The sequence below is a fragment of the Silene latifolia genome, chromosome 11 (genome assembly GCF_048544455.1).
Source record: "Silene latifolia isolate original U9 population chromosome 11, ASM4854445v1, whole genome shotgun sequence".
Taxonomy (NCBI): Eukaryota; Viridiplantae; Streptophyta; class Magnoliopsida; order Caryophyllales; family Caryophyllaceae; genus Silene; species Silene latifolia.
Genome location: NC_133536.1, coordinates 26,836,359 through 26,854,886, shown reverse-complemented (window position 1 = coordinate 26,854,886; position 18,528 = coordinate 26,836,359).

Below are 18,528 nucleotides of genomic sequence, written 5' to 3'. Positions count from 1 at the left end.
ATTTAAATAGGTGGTTTGGGAAATTAATCTACATAATTAAGGAATTATGCCTTGTATGTTTAATTTTTTTGTTAGTTGATGCATTTTATGAATCGTTGAATGGATTTATTTACGTATTTTTGCAATCGGTTGTAATTTGTAATACCTAGTGTGGCCTTAGTCAAATTATGTTTTCGTAATGATGGAAACATAATTTTTAATGTAATTTGAGATCTCGTATCTTCGTTTGGTTTTCTTTATTTATTACGGTTTTGAAATTAGAATGTAAATAGGTTTATTATGTAATTTTAAATTGTAATTTTTGAGAAGACTAAAGATGGAGATTGGAGCTCACTCCCGCTACATGGATCAAGATGGAACATCAAGACAAGCTTCTCGGGTCCAAGGATGGATTCCAAAGTTGTATTTATGTTCATTTTGATAGATAGGCCACACTAGGACTTTATTTTTGTTTTACGTTTTACCGTTCTTATTGCTTTTCATTCACATGCTAGTTAGTGCATCATTTTCCGCCTCAGACCAAACCACCTACTAAAATGCATGAAAATTGACTCATATAGATTGTATGTTAGTTTTCATAGACATACAGATGTCACTCAGTTTAAGCCATCACCTTAGTTTATTTATTCACGCATGCTAGCTATTAGTTCACTTAAAATGAATTAAAATAAAGTTGATGAGATCTTCCTCTAAAACGGAAATTGAGATTAGTCTTTATAAGGGCAAACAACTATGAATCCCTTCTTCGTCGGTAGGCATAATATGACCCCTTCTACGTTGGGTAAGTAGTTTGTGTTGACTTAGTTTATCTCAACATTATAGTCCGAAGAGTTTCTCGTGATTATGATGGACTAAAGATAGAATTTACAGAAATTTATCGACCAAGAATTCTAATAAAGAGAATTAGCCAAAAGGTTGGCTTATCAATTTGCAGATAATTGAGTCTTGGGATCATTTATATAATTCTTGAGGGAGGTCAATTGTATAAATGCATGAGTCTTCGCTTATAACAGTTTTGCATTAAGACTTAAAATCATAACGATGCATATGCTTATTATTTTATTCTTCTTTTTTGATGTAGAATACGTTTATTTTGATAATCTTGTTACAACAAATGGTGGAAATAACGAAATCCCAATGTCGAGTGCCACACTTGGACGCGAGTCCTGGCTTAAAGTTTTTATGGACAACATGAATCGGTTCACACGATCGAAGAATGATGGGTCCAACTTTGCGGATGGGAGGCAAAGACTACGGAATCGCCATTCGACGGTAAGCTCAAGTACTTAATCGAGCCAATACCGGTAATCCAGGCCCCAATGCAGGAGTTAACGAGTCACTTGCTTATAGTGACTTCGTCATGGAAGCGGGTGCGATAAAGAACGTACTCATCTTTGCAATGGAAACCAATTTGCAGAGACGCTTCATTGCCCAAGGTGCAAACAAGATTTTCACCACGCTCACTAACGAGTTCTCAAAAGCACCGAGAATCGTTACTTATGAGCATACCTGTCGCTTCTTTGATGCGAAACTCCAAAAGGGCCAACCGGTTAGCCCACACATTCTTAACATGATTGAGAATGTCGAGAAATTGGAGGCACTTGATTGCAAAATCAGTGAGAGCATAGTCATTGACCGAATGCTTCATTCTCTTCATGATGGTTTTGCCCTTTTCAGGGCAAACTACTACATGAATGACTTAAAGAAAAGTCCTCATGAGCTACACTCACTTCTCGTACAGACCGAGAAGGATATGAAATTGAGTAGGAGCATGAAGCAGGATGTTCTCACGATTTCCAACAAGAATAAAGGTAAGGGCAAAGCTCCAGGCGACCTAACTGTAGGTAAGCCAAAGTTTAAGAAGCCAGGAAACGGTAAGAGTGGGCCTGGTGAGACTAGTGGCTCACAGGGCAAGGCAAAGAGCAAGGGCGGTGACATTGAGTGCCACCATTGTCACAAGACTGGACATTGGAGGAGGAACTGTCCCGTGTACCGTGAGGATATAAAAGCAGGCCGCGTCGTTCCTGTTGGTATGTCATCTTATATTCATATGATTGAGATTAACCATGCAAGTTTCGGAACTTGGGTACTTGATACTGGTTGTGGTTCTCATCTGTGTAATCATTTGTAGGGCCTAAAAAACATCACACCTCTCGGAAAGGGTGATGTGGACCTGCGAGTCAGGAATGGAGCTAGAGTTGCTGCAGTCTCGAAGGGAACATACGTAATCCAACTCCCTAGTGGTTTTGAGTTATTTTTATATAACTGTTACTATGTACCCAGTTTGTCTAAGAACATTATTTCAGTTTCCGTACTTAATAAGGACGGTTTTTCATTTTTAATAAAGGATAATAGCTGTATTTTCTCTTTCAATGAAATGATTTATGGCAAAGCAGTTTCCATGAATGGAATTTACATCTTAGATCAAACCCTGGAAATATTACACGTGAATAATAAGAAATTAAAGGTTGGTGACAAAGATCAAACCTATCTATGGCATTGTCGAATGGGACACATAAATGAAAAACGTGTAAAGAAACTCGTCGATAATGGGACTATTCCCGCATTCGATTTTTCTACATATGGCACGTGTGAATCATGTCTCATTGGCAAAATGACTCGAATTTCCTTCAAAGGTGTTGGAATGCGCGCTAGTGACCTATTAGGACTCATACATACTGATGTTTGTGGACCTATGTCAATTACCGCTAGAGATGGCTATAGATATTTTATCACTTTCACGGACGATTTGAGTAGATACGGATATGTCTACTTAATGAAGCATAAAAGTAAGTCCTTTGAGAAATTCAAGGAATACAAGAACAGGGTTGAGAACCAACTGGGTAGAAAGGTTAAAGCACTCCGTTCAGATCGGGGTGGCGAATATCTTTCAAATGAGTTTGATCAACACCTTAAAGACTGTGGAATCGTTTTGCAGTTAACTCCACTTGGAACACCTCAATTAAATGGTGTGTCCGAACGGAGAAATCGAACCTTACTTGATATGGTTCGATCCATGATGAGTCACACGGTAGTGCCTGATTCATTATGGGGTTTTCTCTTTGTCATTTTGCTCTTATACTTAACCGAAGTCCGACTAAAGCTGTCGACAAGACTCCATATGAAATGTGGAAGGGAACGGTCCCTAACTTGTCCTTTATTCGGGTTTGGGGCTGCGAGGCTTATGTCAAGTGGAGACACGAGGATAAGCTCGGCCAGCGATCGGTCAAGACATACTTTATTGGTTATCCAAAAGGAACGTTTGGTCATTACTTCTATTCGCCTACCGAACATCGAGTTTTTGTTGCGGCTAGTGCGACGTTCTTAGAGAAAGAATTTCTCGAGAACAAGACAAGTAATAGAACCTTCGAGCTGTCGGAGATTCCAGAACCAACAACCGAGGAACAGATGGAGGAAGTTGTTCCTCCAACTGATGATACGGTTAATATTCTTGAGGAACCTAGGAGGTCGGGTAGAGTCTCTAATCCTCCGGACAGATACATTGGTATGGTCGAGGAGAATGACGTTTTGCTCCTAGAGAGTAATGAACCCGCTACCTATAAAGGTGCTATGGCCTGTTCTGACTCAAAGCTATGGCTCGAAGCCATGCAATCCGAGATGGACTCCATGTATGAGAATGACGTATGGGATCTTGTTGATTTACCTAATAAGGTAAAACCTCTACAGTGCAAATGGCTTTACAAAATAAAGCATTCTGTAGACGCGCAACCAGATACCTATAAGGCACGACTAGTGGCAAAAGGTTTCACTCAAGTGCACGGATTGCATTATGATGAGATTTTTGCACCTGTAGTCATGCTACGTTCCATTCGGATAATCTTAGCGATTGCCGCATTTCATGACTATGAAATTTGGCAAATGGATGTGAAAACCGCCTTCTTAAACGGTTATTTGGAGGAAGAGTTGTACATGGTGCAACCCGAAGGTTTCATAGATCCTGAACATCCTAAGAAAGTATGCAAGCTTAAGCGTTCCATTTATGGACTTAAGCAAGCTTCTCGGAGTTGGAATCATCGTTTCGACCAGGTGATAAAAGAGTATGGTTTCACTCGATCGGTCGAGGAACCCTGCTTATATATCAAGTCGAGTGGGAGCAAGATTGTTTTCTTGATATTGTATGTCGATGACATACTCTTGATTGGGAATGACATTCCTCTCCTATCTTCGGTTAAAGAATGGTTGAAGAACCATTTCCAGATGAAAGATCTAGGTGAGGCACAACGCATATTGGGAATCCTTATCTACCGAGATAGATCACGACGGACGTTATCACTTAGTCAGGAGTCTTATTTGGATAAGATTCTTGAAAGGTTCAGCATGACCAACTCCAAGAAGGGGAACCTTCCAATGACGCCCGGGATGCGGTTGAGCAAGTCTCGTCACCCACGACGCCTTTGAAGGGATTGAGCGCATGAGTCGTGTTCCTTATGCATCTGCAATAGGATCAATCATGTATGCCATGATATGCACACGTCCAGACGTGGCAAATGCATTGAGTATGACGAGTCGGTACCAAAATAATCCAGGTGAAACACACTGGATAGTTGTTAAAAACATCCTCAAGTACCTACGGAGGACTAAGGATAGGGTATTGACTTATGGAGGCGATGCTAAGCTATGCGCAATCGGTTACGCAGATGCTAGCTTCCAAACGGATCGAGATGATTCAAAATATCAGTCCAGGTTCGTCTTCACTCTTAATGGTGCTGCGGTCAGCGGGAAGAGTTCCAAACAGGATGTTATAGCAGATTCTACCACTGAATCCGAGTACTATGCCGCTTCGAAAGCAGCAAAGGAAGCTATATGGATGCGTCAATTCTTACAAGGACTTACGATAGTTCCTAGTTTGAATGACCCGATCACCATCTATTGTGACAATAGAGGTGCCATCTTCCAGGCTAAGGAGCCTAAGTCTAGCAAAAAATCTAGACATGTACATCGGAAAGCTCACCTGATCCGTGATTACGTGGAGCAAGAAGAGATAGTGATTGACAAGATAGCTTCGGATGATAACATCGCGGCCCCTCTCACTAAACCGTTGAATTTTGATAAGCATGAAGGGCACGTTATTTCCATGGGAATTAAACGTGTTCCTGAGTTGTAGTAGTTGATTATGGATTTGATACATTATCTTTTTCATATACTATTTATAACTTCATCGTTTTTATAATATTTTGTTTTTCATGTGGATTGTACCGACAACATTGAACGCCACAAAATGAACTGAATTACATTATATTTGTTTTGGTCCGTAATCGCCTTAATGAGCTGATAACTCTGGCTATTATATTGTGCAGTCGATTGATGGTGGGTTCAACGAGCCATAAGTCAAACGGTTGACTGATCGATCACAGATGCGAGATTATAACGATACCTCGCAGGACAATTTTTGTGACAATGTAATGGAGTCCTAAATGTTTAAAAACATTCGGTGCCAGGTCGTGGATAGGACATCCATTGTGTTCCTAGAGTCGATTCTTTTGACTATCGACTGTCTCTTGAGATTAAGGCAGTTTTTGGGTGACTTTGGTTTCTTTCTCATGGTCTGCCGTAACTGGAGACTAAGTAGATTTTTTCAGGGTTATTTCATACTGTGCTTACATCTGCAGGATTCGAGTTGAGGAAAATATCCAACCCTTATCAGGTTTAGTTATTTCTCAAGGCCACTCGAGGAGTTGTAACTGAAATGCATGGCCATGCTCGAATGATGATTCGTTTATCACTTAAGTTACTCTCTAGTCGGGGAAACCACTCTTGATATTGATCACTTGTAAAATATGACCTTTTTGAATACGGATTTTGCAAATTGTTTTACATTGAGTGGGAGAAATTTTAGGATATGAGAATCGGTTATCGCACATACACTTGTGAGGACAAGTGGGAGTTTGTTGGAGCTTGTGTCCTCCACAAATTAGTGTGATAACATTTATAAATATCTTATAGGTTCACAAGGGTATACTTCGTATTTTATCAGTTGATTAACGATTACCTAATAACGGTTGGCTTGCTAGAAAGTTTGACGTTATTATCATACAGATGGCGGTGATCAACTGGTCCCTAAAAGTCACACCTAAAGGATGTGTTTGAGAGATGTGATTATGGAAATGTAATCACATTGATGCCTTATATGACTAAAAGGTTAGTTCATATAATTGACTAAATAGTTAGTCAACGTGTTCATGAGACGATTATTTAATGCCGATTAAATAATATTAGATGAGACGAATTAATTGTCAATTCGTAAATTGAATATAATAAGTTATATTTAATTAATGTATATAATGTTAGCTTGGACGAATTAATATGTTAATTCGTAATTAAATGTAATCAGTTATATTTAATTAGCAAGTTAAAGTATATATTATACGATATTGTCTGAACCGGCATTAATAAATCCACTTTGCAGTAAGTTTGTTGTGTGTAGACTTATTAACACGGAATGATATAAATGACAATTTATAAATAATACATTTTATACATTTTGTATACTACCAAAATAAGAAGATTTAATCTCCTTATTTTTTGTAAGTAGAAAAACCGAAAAAAAAGAGAAATTAATCTCTCTTATTTCGGTTAGCATGGGCCGAATTTTTGGAAGAAAAAAACTACCCTATTACTCACCTAATACTCGGTTTAAGTAGGTGAGAGGTAGATCATTTTTCTACCCTAATTCTAACCTAGCCTCCTCTCATCAAAGAAAAACACAAAACTCTAAATAATTTACAGAAAATTGGGGATCGATTCTAGCAAGAAGAAAAGGGCATATCTCATATCATCTTGGGTGCAACTAATAGGTGAATATCATTGCGATATTGTTCTTAGGCCGATTTTGCTAGGACCGAAGGTTGATTTCATAATCTCTCTTTTTGTTTATGTAATTTTATTTTATGACTAGTAATCATCTTTATAAATTCGTTATAATCCTTATAATTAAAGGGAAGCATACAGATAATTCCCACAGATGTATCCATGATAGTTGGGCAAGTTGATCTACCTGTAGACTTGCTAGATTTTCCTTTAGACGTTTTTGAGATGATAGTCGGGATGGATTGGTTAGGAAAGTACAAAGCTAAGATAGACTGTCATCAAAATAAAGTGTCTCTGAGAGGTCCTAAGGGCGTTAGTGTGTCTTATCGTGGGTTTCTTGTCAAACCCAAAGTTAAGTTTATTGCAGCTGTGACCTTGAAGTCCTATCTGAGGAAGGGTGCCCGTTGATCTTGTGCCATGTGAGGGATCATAGAGTGGAGAGTACGACAGTTGAGCAGATACCAGTTGTGGGGGAGTTTTCAGATGTCTTTCCAGAGGAGATTCCGGGGTTGCCACCGAAGAGAGAGATAGATTTCAGTGTTGAGTTGAAACCGGGGACGGGGCCAATCTCCAAGGCACCGTACCGGATGGGTCCTAAGGAGTTGGAAGAGCTCGGGAAGTAGTTAGATGATCTGATTGCGAGGGGATACATTAGACCTAGTGTATCACCGTGGGGAGCACCAGTTCTGTTTGTGAAAAAGAAAGATGGGAGCCTGAGGTTGTGCATAGATTACAGGGAGCTGAACCGAGTGACGGTGAAGAACAAGTATCCTTTGACAAGGATAGATGACCTGTTTGATCAGTTGAGTGGTGCATCAGTCTTTTCCAAGATTGATTTGAGGTCGGGGTACCATCAGGTTAAGATTAGAGAGGAGGACATACCAAAGACAACTTTCACGTCGAGGTATGGCCATTATGAATATGTGGTGATGCCTTTTGGTTTATCTAATGCGCCGGCTGTGTTTATGGATTTGATGAACAGAGTCTTCAGTCAGTTTTTGGACAAGTTTGTGGTGGTTTTCATAGATGACATCTTAGTCTATTCCAAGACTAAGGAGGAATATGAGGAGCATCTGAGGATTGCGTTGCAGACCTTGAGGGAGCATGAGTTGTATGCAAAGTTGTCCAAGTGTGAGTTCTGGTTGGAGAAAGTTGCTTTTCTAGGGCATGTGATTTCTAAAGATGGGGTAGCTGTGGATCCGGCAAAGATTGAGGCAGTTACCAAGTGGGAAGCACCAAAGAATGTAGCTGAGATCAGGAGTTTCTTGGGTTTAGCTGGATATTACAGACGGTTCGTGAAAGATTTTTCCAAGATTGCTAGACCTATGACAGCTTTGATGAGGAAAGAGAATAGGTTTCGTTGGGATGAGAGTTGCGAGATGGCGTTCCAAACCTTAAAGGAGCGTTTGACCACAACTCCAATCTTAGCATTGCCTGAAGGGAGTGAGAACTTTGAGGTTTATACAGACGCCTCAAAGAACGGGTTGGGATGTGTGTTGATGCAGAACGGTAAAGTGATTGCCTATGCTTCTAGGCAATTGAAGCCTTATGAGGAGAATTATCCTACACACGATCTGGAGTTGGGTGCAGTTGTGTTTACTCTCAAGATTTGGAGACATTACCTTTATGGAGCGATCTTTAAGGTATTTTCAGATCACAAGAGTCTCAAGTACATCTTCACTCAAAAGGAGTTGAACATGAGACAAAGGAGGTGGATGGAGTTGATTGGCGATTATGACATGGATATTATCTACCATGAAGGGAAAGCCAATGTAGTTGCAGATGCTTTGAGCAGGAAGAGTGTACATTCCTTGTGCACAGCCACATCTTTGATGAGGTTGAGAGATGAGGTTGGGAGGTTTGGGATACATATGATGGAGAAAGGGGATGCCATGGGAGATTTGACAGTGCAGCCTGATCTTTATGATGATATTCGAGGTAAACAGGTGTTAGATCCTAAGATGGTGGAGTGGAGAGCTGGAGTAGAGAAAGGGACGGTGTCTAGATTCTCTATTCATACAGATGGTAGTTTGAGGTTTGATGGGAGGTGGTGTGTCCCTAATGATGAGGAGCTGAAAAAGACAATCATGACAGAGGCTCATTGTACACCATATTCGGTACATCCAGGTGGTGACAAGCTGTACAAGGATTTAAAGAAGACGTTCTGGTGGCCCGGGATGAAGAAAGAAACAGCTGAGTTTGTGGCCCGTTGTTTGACATGTCAGAGAGTTAAAGGGGAGCAGCGACGACCACAAGGTAAGATTCAGTCTTTAGAGGTACCTGAGTGGAAGTGGGAATCCATTTCCATGGATTTTATCGTGGGTTTGCCAAAGAGTCAACAGGGTAACAACATGATATGGGTTATAGTGGATCGACTGACCAAGTCAGCTCATTTTGTGCCAATGAAAGATACATGGACTAAGGCACAATTAGCTATGGCTTATCGGAAGAATGTACTAAGGTTACATGGGGTGCCTAAAGACATAGTATCTGACAGAGATGCGAGGTTTATCTCAAGGTTTTGGAAAGAGTTGCATGAGTCTTTGGGAACGACATTGAAGATGAGTACAACATTTTATCCTGCGACAGACGGTCAGACTGAGAGAACAATCAAGACTCTTGAGTACATGTTACGAGCTTGTGTGATGGATTTTGGTGGTAGCTGGGAACAGAGATTAGATTTGATTTAGTTTTCCTACAACAACAGCTATCACACCAGTATTGGCATGGCGACATTTGAGGCTTTATATGGGAGGAGATGTAGGAGTCCGATTTGTTGGGACGACAGTGCTGAGGCAGTGGTTTTAGGACCAGAGATGGTTCATGAGATGGTCGAGCAGATTAAGATGATCAGGGAAAGGATGAGAGCGGCTCGGAGACGTGCAAAAGAGTTATGCGAGATCTACATCGTAGGGATATAGAGTTTTAGGTTGGGGACAAGGTTCTTCTGAAAGTGTCTCCTATGCGTGGGGTCATGAGATTTGGGAAGAAAGGCAAGCTGAGTCAGAAGTTCATAGGACCATATGAGATCTTAGACCGGGTTGGAGAGGTTGCTTATTGTTTGGCTTTACCGTCTTCTTTGGATAGGGTGCATAATGTGTTTCATGTATCTCAGCTGCGGAAGTATGTGAGTGATCCGTCACATGTGTTAGAGGCAGAGAACATAGAGCTAGATGAGTCCTTGTCTTACCTTGAGGTGCCTAAGCAGATTCTGGACCGAAAGGTTAGGAAGACTAGACATGGTGAGACAGTCTTGCTTAAGATCCTTTGGTCTAATCATGAGGTTGAGGAGGCTACATGGGAGGCAGAGGAGGCCATGAGAGAGCGTTACCCTTTCCTTTTTGATCAGGTATGTATGGTTACGGGGACGTAACCTTGTTTCTTTTAGGGAGGTAGGAGATGATCGCGAAGAGTTTTTGCATCTTTTTATGTTGTTTTTGGTATAGTTAGTAGCGAGTTGTGTTGGGTTGAGTTTGGGTTGGTAGCATGTGTCGGAGTTTTTGTGTTGAGTTTTGTTTTGGTTGTAGTGTCGAGAGCGTGGTAGTGTGTTTTTATTTTGTTGTGGTTTGAACTTCGGGGACGAAGTTCTTTTTAAGGAGGGACGACTGTAATACTACGTTTTTATGAGTCTCTGGGTACTCTATCGAGTGGGCCTTACTCTGTCGAGTAAGGGTGTTTTGTTTTTAGAAACAGTATTCTGTCTGTAGGGTACTCGATCGAGTAGGCTCGGTACTCGATCGAGTACGTTAGCTACTCGATCGAGTAGCTCGGTTAGCCGGTATTATTTTGACGGGTTTTGTTAATAACACGAATTAGTATATAATTCATATCGTCATCTTTATTAAACATTTTTACAAACCTAATAAACTTAAAAAGGAGATTGAAACTACGTCGTTCACATCATCCGTGTTATTGACAAATCCCGGAGCTTGAGAGGTCGGATTTCATCATTCCTTGTGTCCTTGTGATCCTTGCGTCGAGGGTAAGATCTACATACCAATTTTATAGCGTTTAATGAAATTTGTTTAAACCCTAATTTGGGGGATTGGGGGTTTTGATGGTTAATTGTGATTGTTAGTAATTATATGATTATGTGAATAGGAGGAGGATTCGTAGAAGAGCGTTTTTGAGACAGCTGTTAGATCGTCTGCTGATTGTGATTGCATTTCAGGTAGGGTTTTCCCTACTCAGTATTAGTTACATGATGTGTGTGGTGAATTGTGTTGTAGTTAGTATTGTTGATTGTTTCAGACGGTTGTTGAGTTGTATTGTGATTGCTGATTATCTGTCTGTGTTCTTTGGGGCGTGTCCCTGGCTGAGTGGAGTCACTTGGGGGAGTGGCTTCACGCCCATGATTCACCTTCTGTGGAACCCGCCACAGAAGGGATGTGTACATTAATGGACGTGGGTTTCACTACAAAAAGAATTAAAACAGGCAACTGATTTTGGCGACTGAAATCAGTCGCCAAAATCAATTTGGCGACTGAAATCAGTCGCCAAAGGTCAGTCGCGGACCTTAGTCGCCTTTTCTAGCTTTGGCGACTAAAGTCGGTCGCCAAATTTGGCGACTGACAAATCAGTCGCCAAATGACTAAAATGGCGACGGATGGGGTAGTCGCCAATTTGGCGACTGATTCAAGGTAGTCGCCAAATTGGCGACTGAATAGCAGTCGCCAAATGCCAATTCAGTCGCCTTTTTTGGGTGACGAGCGATTTATTTGAGGTAATTTGGCGATCGATTTGTGATTTGGCGATCGCAATTGATCGCCAAAATGGCGACTACCCATAATTCAGTCGCCAAATCCAAAATTTCGGTCGCCACGTTTGATTCCTTTTTTGAAAAAGTCAGTCGCCATATTGGCGACTAATTTCAGTCGCCAATTTAAAAATCAGTCGCCAATTTGGCGACTACTTCTTTCAGTCGCCAAATTTCGGTCGCCTGTTTCAGGTTTTCTTGTAGTGTTTATCGCTCGATGGAGATGAGCGGGGATTTGGTGGGTACGGCTGCGGTCCCCCACTGGCGGTGTGGAGTATCTGTTGCGATGGGTACTCTGGCAGGGCTACACACTTTAGTGTGTAGTCAGTTATGTGGAGATTGTTCATGGAGACCGGGGTTTGATGTGACGATTGTCTTTGTTTGGTAATTGTTGTATTGTACCTTGTTTTGTGTAATTAATCTGACCCGTTTAATTGTTTTAAAACTGTGGTGATCCATTCGGGATGGTGAGGCGGTTGTTGAGCAGGTATGATTAGAAGCATATGGGCTAGCTGGGATGTGTCACCACGAGCTGATTAGAGTCTTCCGCTGTCGTACTTTAGTAGTTTGAGACATTTGGTTTTGAGAACATGTATTATACATTTTATCAGTTTGGATTTGGATTGCAATCGCTTTAAACTTTATTACTATTTAAATATTGTTTCCTTATTGTCATTTGATTATCATTGCCTCGGGAAACCGAGATGGTGACATCTTTATACCTGAGTGGTTCTGGTAAGGCACTTGGAGTATGGGGGTGTCACAGTGGCGCCTTGTTACATTCCCTTTTCACCTTGGTGGTCTTGGTGTCTATGCGGCGTGAGATGTTTTACACTATGCTTTTATTGCGTCCCGTTTGCAGTCTGCTGATTTGCAGGCTAAGCTCCTCGGACCTTCTGGTATTGTAGCTGCTGACTCTGCTTTTGACGATGCCGCGCGGGTGTTTACTGCGACTACAGGCTCTGGTATCTTAGGTAACCCTAGTGAAATTGCTGCCCCCAAACTTATGAAAAAATTGGCAGACATATATTTCACGACGGTTGCTGCTGCCTCAGAGTCTGTTTTCTCCTTGACACCACGCCAGCTTGCTTTATGTCAGTCTCGGCAGGGTTCCCACTCCTCTGATTGGTTGCGTGCGGTTCCTATCTCGGGGTTGGGTCAGACTATGAACGGGAGGACTTACCGTAGTGTGCTTGGGTATCGTCTGGATGTTCCGTTATTCACGGTATCTAGGTCATGTCCTGCTTGCTGTCGGGTTTTTGCTGGTGATATTTTTGGGGACCACGCTGTTTCTTGTACTGGTACTGTAGGCGTTAAACATCGGCATAGCTTCGTCCGTGACACTCTATTCGACATCTGTTATAGATCTGGTATCTCAGACTGGGACGACGGATTTTGTGCCTGGCCGGGTTGTCGCTGATGCTGCTCAGCGTAAGTGTGCTAAGTATGGGGATTTGTGCGCGACAGCGGGTTATGGTTTCCTTCCCTTCTCTTTCTCTTCACTTGGGAGCTGGGTTCAGATGTTGTTGCCTTGCTCAGCGGATCCGAAATTCTCGGTATCTCAGGATGCGGGGGCTCGGGTGGCCGCTTACATTTTTACTAGACTTAGCTTTGCTGTTGCTAAGGGTGTGGGAGCCCAGATTGTCTCTCGGCTCCCCACCAATTTCATGTAAACTTTTATTTTTCTTTTAATGAAAGTTGCGCGCATCCTTTTTTTTTTAAAATAATAATAATAATAATAATAATAATAATAATAATAATAATAATAATAATAATAACAATAACAATAACAATAACAATAACAATAACAATAACAATAACAATAACAATAACAATAACAATAACAATAACAATAACAATAACACTAACACTAACAAACAACAACAACAACAACAATAATAATAATAAGGTTTTTTTGTTAAACACAACCTTTAAAAAACTTTTTTTTCCAAACACCACCTTTAAAAAAAAGTTTGTGAAACACAACCGTTAATAATTTTTGTTTTGTTAAACACGACATTTTGGCTAGAGTTTGAACACTTGCAATGGGGTGACTTTCAGTCGATGTTTGAGACAGCAAATGAGGTCGGTTTGAGGTGTTTTTAGACTCGTTGGAAAGGTGGGAGTACAAGCTTTCTAGGCGTTATCAATACGGCGGTGATAGGTGGCCTTATCTGGGGTCTATTGGTGTGTAAAGTAAGGCTGGTCAAGGAGTAAATTGGTGTTTTTCTGATTAGTTTTTACCTCTAATTCACTCCTTGACCAGCCTTACTTTACACACCAATATACCCCACATAAGGCCACCTATCACCACCGTATTGGTAACCCCCGGAAAGCTTATACTCCCACCTTTCCAAAGAGTCTAAGAACACATCAAATCGACCTCGTTTGCTACCTCAAATATCGACTTAAATTCACCCTATTGCAAGTGGTTAAACACTGGCCAAAATGTCGTGTTTAACAAAAAAAAAATTATTAAAGGTTGTGTTTCACAAACTTTTTTTTTTAAAGGTGGTGTTTGGAAAAAAAAAGTTTTTTAAGGTGCTTTTGATGATGCAGCGCAGGTGTTTACTGCGACTACAGGATCTGGTATTTTAGGTAACCCTAGTGAAATTGCTGCCCCCAAACTTATGAAGAAATTGGCAGATATTTATTTCGCGACGGTTGCTGCTGCCTCAGAGTCTGTTTTCTCTTTGACACCTCGCCAGCTTGCTTTATGGCAGTCTCAGCAGGGGTCTCACTCCTCTGATTGGTTACGTGCGGTTCCTATCTCGGGGTTGGGTCAGACTATGAACAGGAGGACTTACCGTAGTGTGCTGGGGTATCGTCTGGGTGTTTCGTTATTCACGGTATCTAGGCCATGTCTGGCTTGCTCTCGGGTTTTTGCCGATGATGTTTTTGGGGACCACGTTGTTTCTTGTACTGGTACTGTGGGCGTCAAACATCGGCATAACCTTGTCCGGGACACTCTTTTCGACATCTGCTATAGATCTGGTATTTCTGCGGGAAAGGAGGTTGATATCGGTTTGGTTGATGGACATGGTGGCTCTCTTCGTCCTGTGGATTAATTGCTTTATTCTTGGGACATGAGGCGTGATGTGTGCGTTGACTTGACAAGTTCTTCTCCTTTGACTCAGACTGGGATGACGGATTTTGTGCCTGGCCGAGTTGTCGCTGATGCTGCTCAGCGAAAGTGTGCTAAGTATGGGGATTTGTGCGCGGTAGCGGGTTATGGTTTCCTTCCTTTCTCTTTCTCTTCACTTGGGGAGCTGGGTTCGGAAGCTGTTGCCTTGCTCAAGCGGATCCAGAAATTCTCGGCATCTCAGGATGCGGGGGCTCGGGTGGCCGCTTATATTTTTACTAGACTTAGCTTTGCTATTGCTAAGGGTGTGGGAGCCCAGATTGTATCTCGGCTCCCCACCAATTTCATGTAAACTTTTATTTTTCTTTTAATGAAAGCTGCGCGCATCCTTCTATAAAAAAAAAATAATAATAATAATAATAATAATAATAATAATATTTAAGTTAAATTAATTTAAGTTAATTTAAATTCGGATCATGTAAGTTCAGTTCAAATCCTATAAGTTCATTTCAGATCCTATAAGTTCAGTTCAGTTCAGATCCTATAAGTTCAGTTCAGATCCAATAAGTTCAGTTTAGTTCAGATCCTATAAGTTCAGTTCAGTTCAGATCTTATAAGTTCAGTTCAGATCCTATAAGTTCGATTCGATTCGATTCGAGATCCTACAAGTTCGATTCGATTCGAGATCGATCCGTTTTGTCCAAAAAAGAACAGGGCTTATGAAATACACCATCTTTAATATGTGCAAATTATATGAAATCTATATATATATTCTCTAATGATAGTATTTCTTACCATGAATCTAATAATATTATTTTCATAATTTTTTTACCGATATTATTTAAATAAAATGTAAAAGTTTTTATATAAAAATTAGAAACATCACTTGAATATAAAATAAGAAATACAGAGTATATATTATAATAACTAAAAGATTTTCCAAAGATTAACTTAGGTTAGAAATCATTATTGTAGAGACTGTAATACAAACTCTTTTAAGAGCTCTATCTGACAATACTTAAGAGAATCAAAAGATTTTGGGTTATGACTTCTATTTATAATCATAAGACCACCCTTCTTTATGATAATCTTTCGATGTGGGACAATTCTAATATTTATACATAGTATATTCACCATACTTACATTACTTTTTAGTGTAGGACAAATAACATACTAAGTACACCATTTTTTTTCGCACCTACTTTGACATCAACTTGATTTAATAATGAGAAAATACAATACAATCTACACTCTAATGATAGCATTTTTTTGTCACAATCTAATTATATAATTTTCATACAATACTTTTTTGTAAAATGAAATATAAAGTTTTTATATCAAAATTATAAACATCACTTTAATATAATATAGAAAATGTATATATATATATATATATATATATATATATATATATATGTATATATATATATATATATATATATATATATATAGAATTAGGATCACATGAGTCCACCCTATCTTTTTGAGTCCCGTGAGTCCACTTATGTATCACATGGTGTATACAAAAATATCACGTTTTTTTTTTGTTTAAAAAAAAAAAAAAAATTTTTTTAAAAAAAAAAAAAAAAACTTTTTTAATTATTTTTTTTAAAGTCTAAGCTGTGATATTGTTTAGTATAAGCTGTGATATTGTATCTAGTCCCGAGTCCAGTAAAAGAGTATCACAAGTTATACAAAATAATATCACACATTACAATAATTAATATCACTGTTTGTACTAAACAATATCACGAGTTATACTAAACAATATCACAGTTTACCCTTCTTACGAGTATATCATTAAAACCAAATTGAAGTAGGACTCCGGTGACATCATTGAGCTTCATCAACCTCCGACGTTTCCTGTTTTGTGAACGTCGGACTCGCTACGTTCATATCGAACCACCATCAGCCTTTGTCTCGAATGTCACGAGTACGCTGCAGGCACCACCAACAATTAGTCAACTCATTTGGTCACTACCACCCCGTTTGTCCATTTCTCTCTTACCTATCTAACCCAAACCTAACCACTTCTTATCTTACCCATTATCAATTATCTGTTGTCGCCGTCGACAATGAACTCCAGAAACGCAGCACAGACGCCGGCGAACATCAGTATCATTCGTTTCCGTCATTTTCACCTGAGTTCTACCCATATCTCCCCCTTTCTCTCTCCCTTTCCCTTCCTAAAGTTTGAAGACGCCGCCAGTCATGACTGACCACCTACCGATGCCGATATCGGAGATCTGACTACTACCACCAACATCCTCCCCGACAACCCTCGCCCTCTTATCATACCCAATTTTCCCCGCCGACGCAACCCCCGCAGTCACATCTGCACTTACCGCTCTCAAATCTGCACTTCGCGGTCGATGGAATACAACCGGCAAACAGACGGCAAACAGACGGGAAACAGTTGTTTACATATGCGGTATTGCTTGAAATCAGTAACTATTTTCTGTACACTAGGTTAGTTCCAAAGTTTTGTGTAAAGTGTTAATCTTTATAGTCGATTGTGTGCTCCTATTTTATGCAGCTTGATTCCTTATATGTACCTGCGCTGGGTTGTTTTTATATGCTTCATTAATTTTGGAAACAGGAAAAAGAACTATTTATGTGTGTTAAGTGTTAACTGGTTTATGGCTCAAGAAAAGGAACTAATGTGGCAGGGAAGTGATTCAGGCTGGATCAGCAATCAAGAGATTCAAAGCTGGTGACAAAGTCGTGGCCCTGCTGTCGTCACCAATACTATAAATGTAAAATACGTGTGACTGATATTATTTTGTATAGCGCGTGATACTTTTTTGGACTCACGGGACTCAAAAAGATAGGTGGACTCACCGGATCTTGCCTCTATATAGTGCGTGATATTGTTTTGTATAGTGCGTGATATTGTTTTATAGACTCATGGACTCATATATATAAGTGGACTCACCGGATCTTGCCTATATATATATATATATATATATATATATAAATAGGATCTCGTGCGAACTTAAAGTTCGGTGCGAACTGTGCGAACTAATTTAAAAACCTTGACACAAACACGCGCTATAGTAATCCATTCCCACACTCCCTTTTTCATTTTATCCCTTCATCTTCTTTCTCTCTTATCAATTCCCCAAATTAAACCCAACGCCTCCACCACCTGTACAAGCCGCCAACCATCAGTCGCCAACCACCTTTCGACGACGACACCTTCACCGACCAACCAGACGCCGGCGATGCACCGACCAGTGTTTTTATCTATACTCGACATCATTTATTCCATGTTCTCCGTCGTCTCTTCCCTTCTCCGGTGTCAGACTTCCGGCGAAGCCCCTTCCATATAAAGTTCATTTACGACATTCCCTTTATTATTTTCTGCTTTTTATTGGTAAATTTGTAAAAAAAATGATTTATAAATGTCAGATCTATGAATTTGCAGGGAAATTTTCGAAATGTTAATAGCATTTTGATATTTTTAAAGAATATTCTTGTTTAAAACTGTATATTATGCGCTTAAAATAAGTCAGCGATCGGAATGACGGAAACGACGAGATTCGATTGTTGTTAGTGATGTTGTCGGCGATAGGTGATGGTGGTGATGGGTGACAGCTGAGTGGGCGGTTGATGGTGGTCGTCCGCATGAGTGGGCGGTGTATATTATGCGTTAATCACTAAACTGATCTAATATTCAATTATGCGCTAGACTCTATATTATGCGCTTAAACTGTATATTCAATTATGCGCTAGACTCAGAAGGCGGCATGAGTGGGGCGGTGGGCGAACAAGAAGCGAAAGAATAAATCAAATCTCCAACTTGGTTCTGAAAGTGTGTAATTAATGTCTATTAATCTTGGATTTCAAATGCTAATTGGTT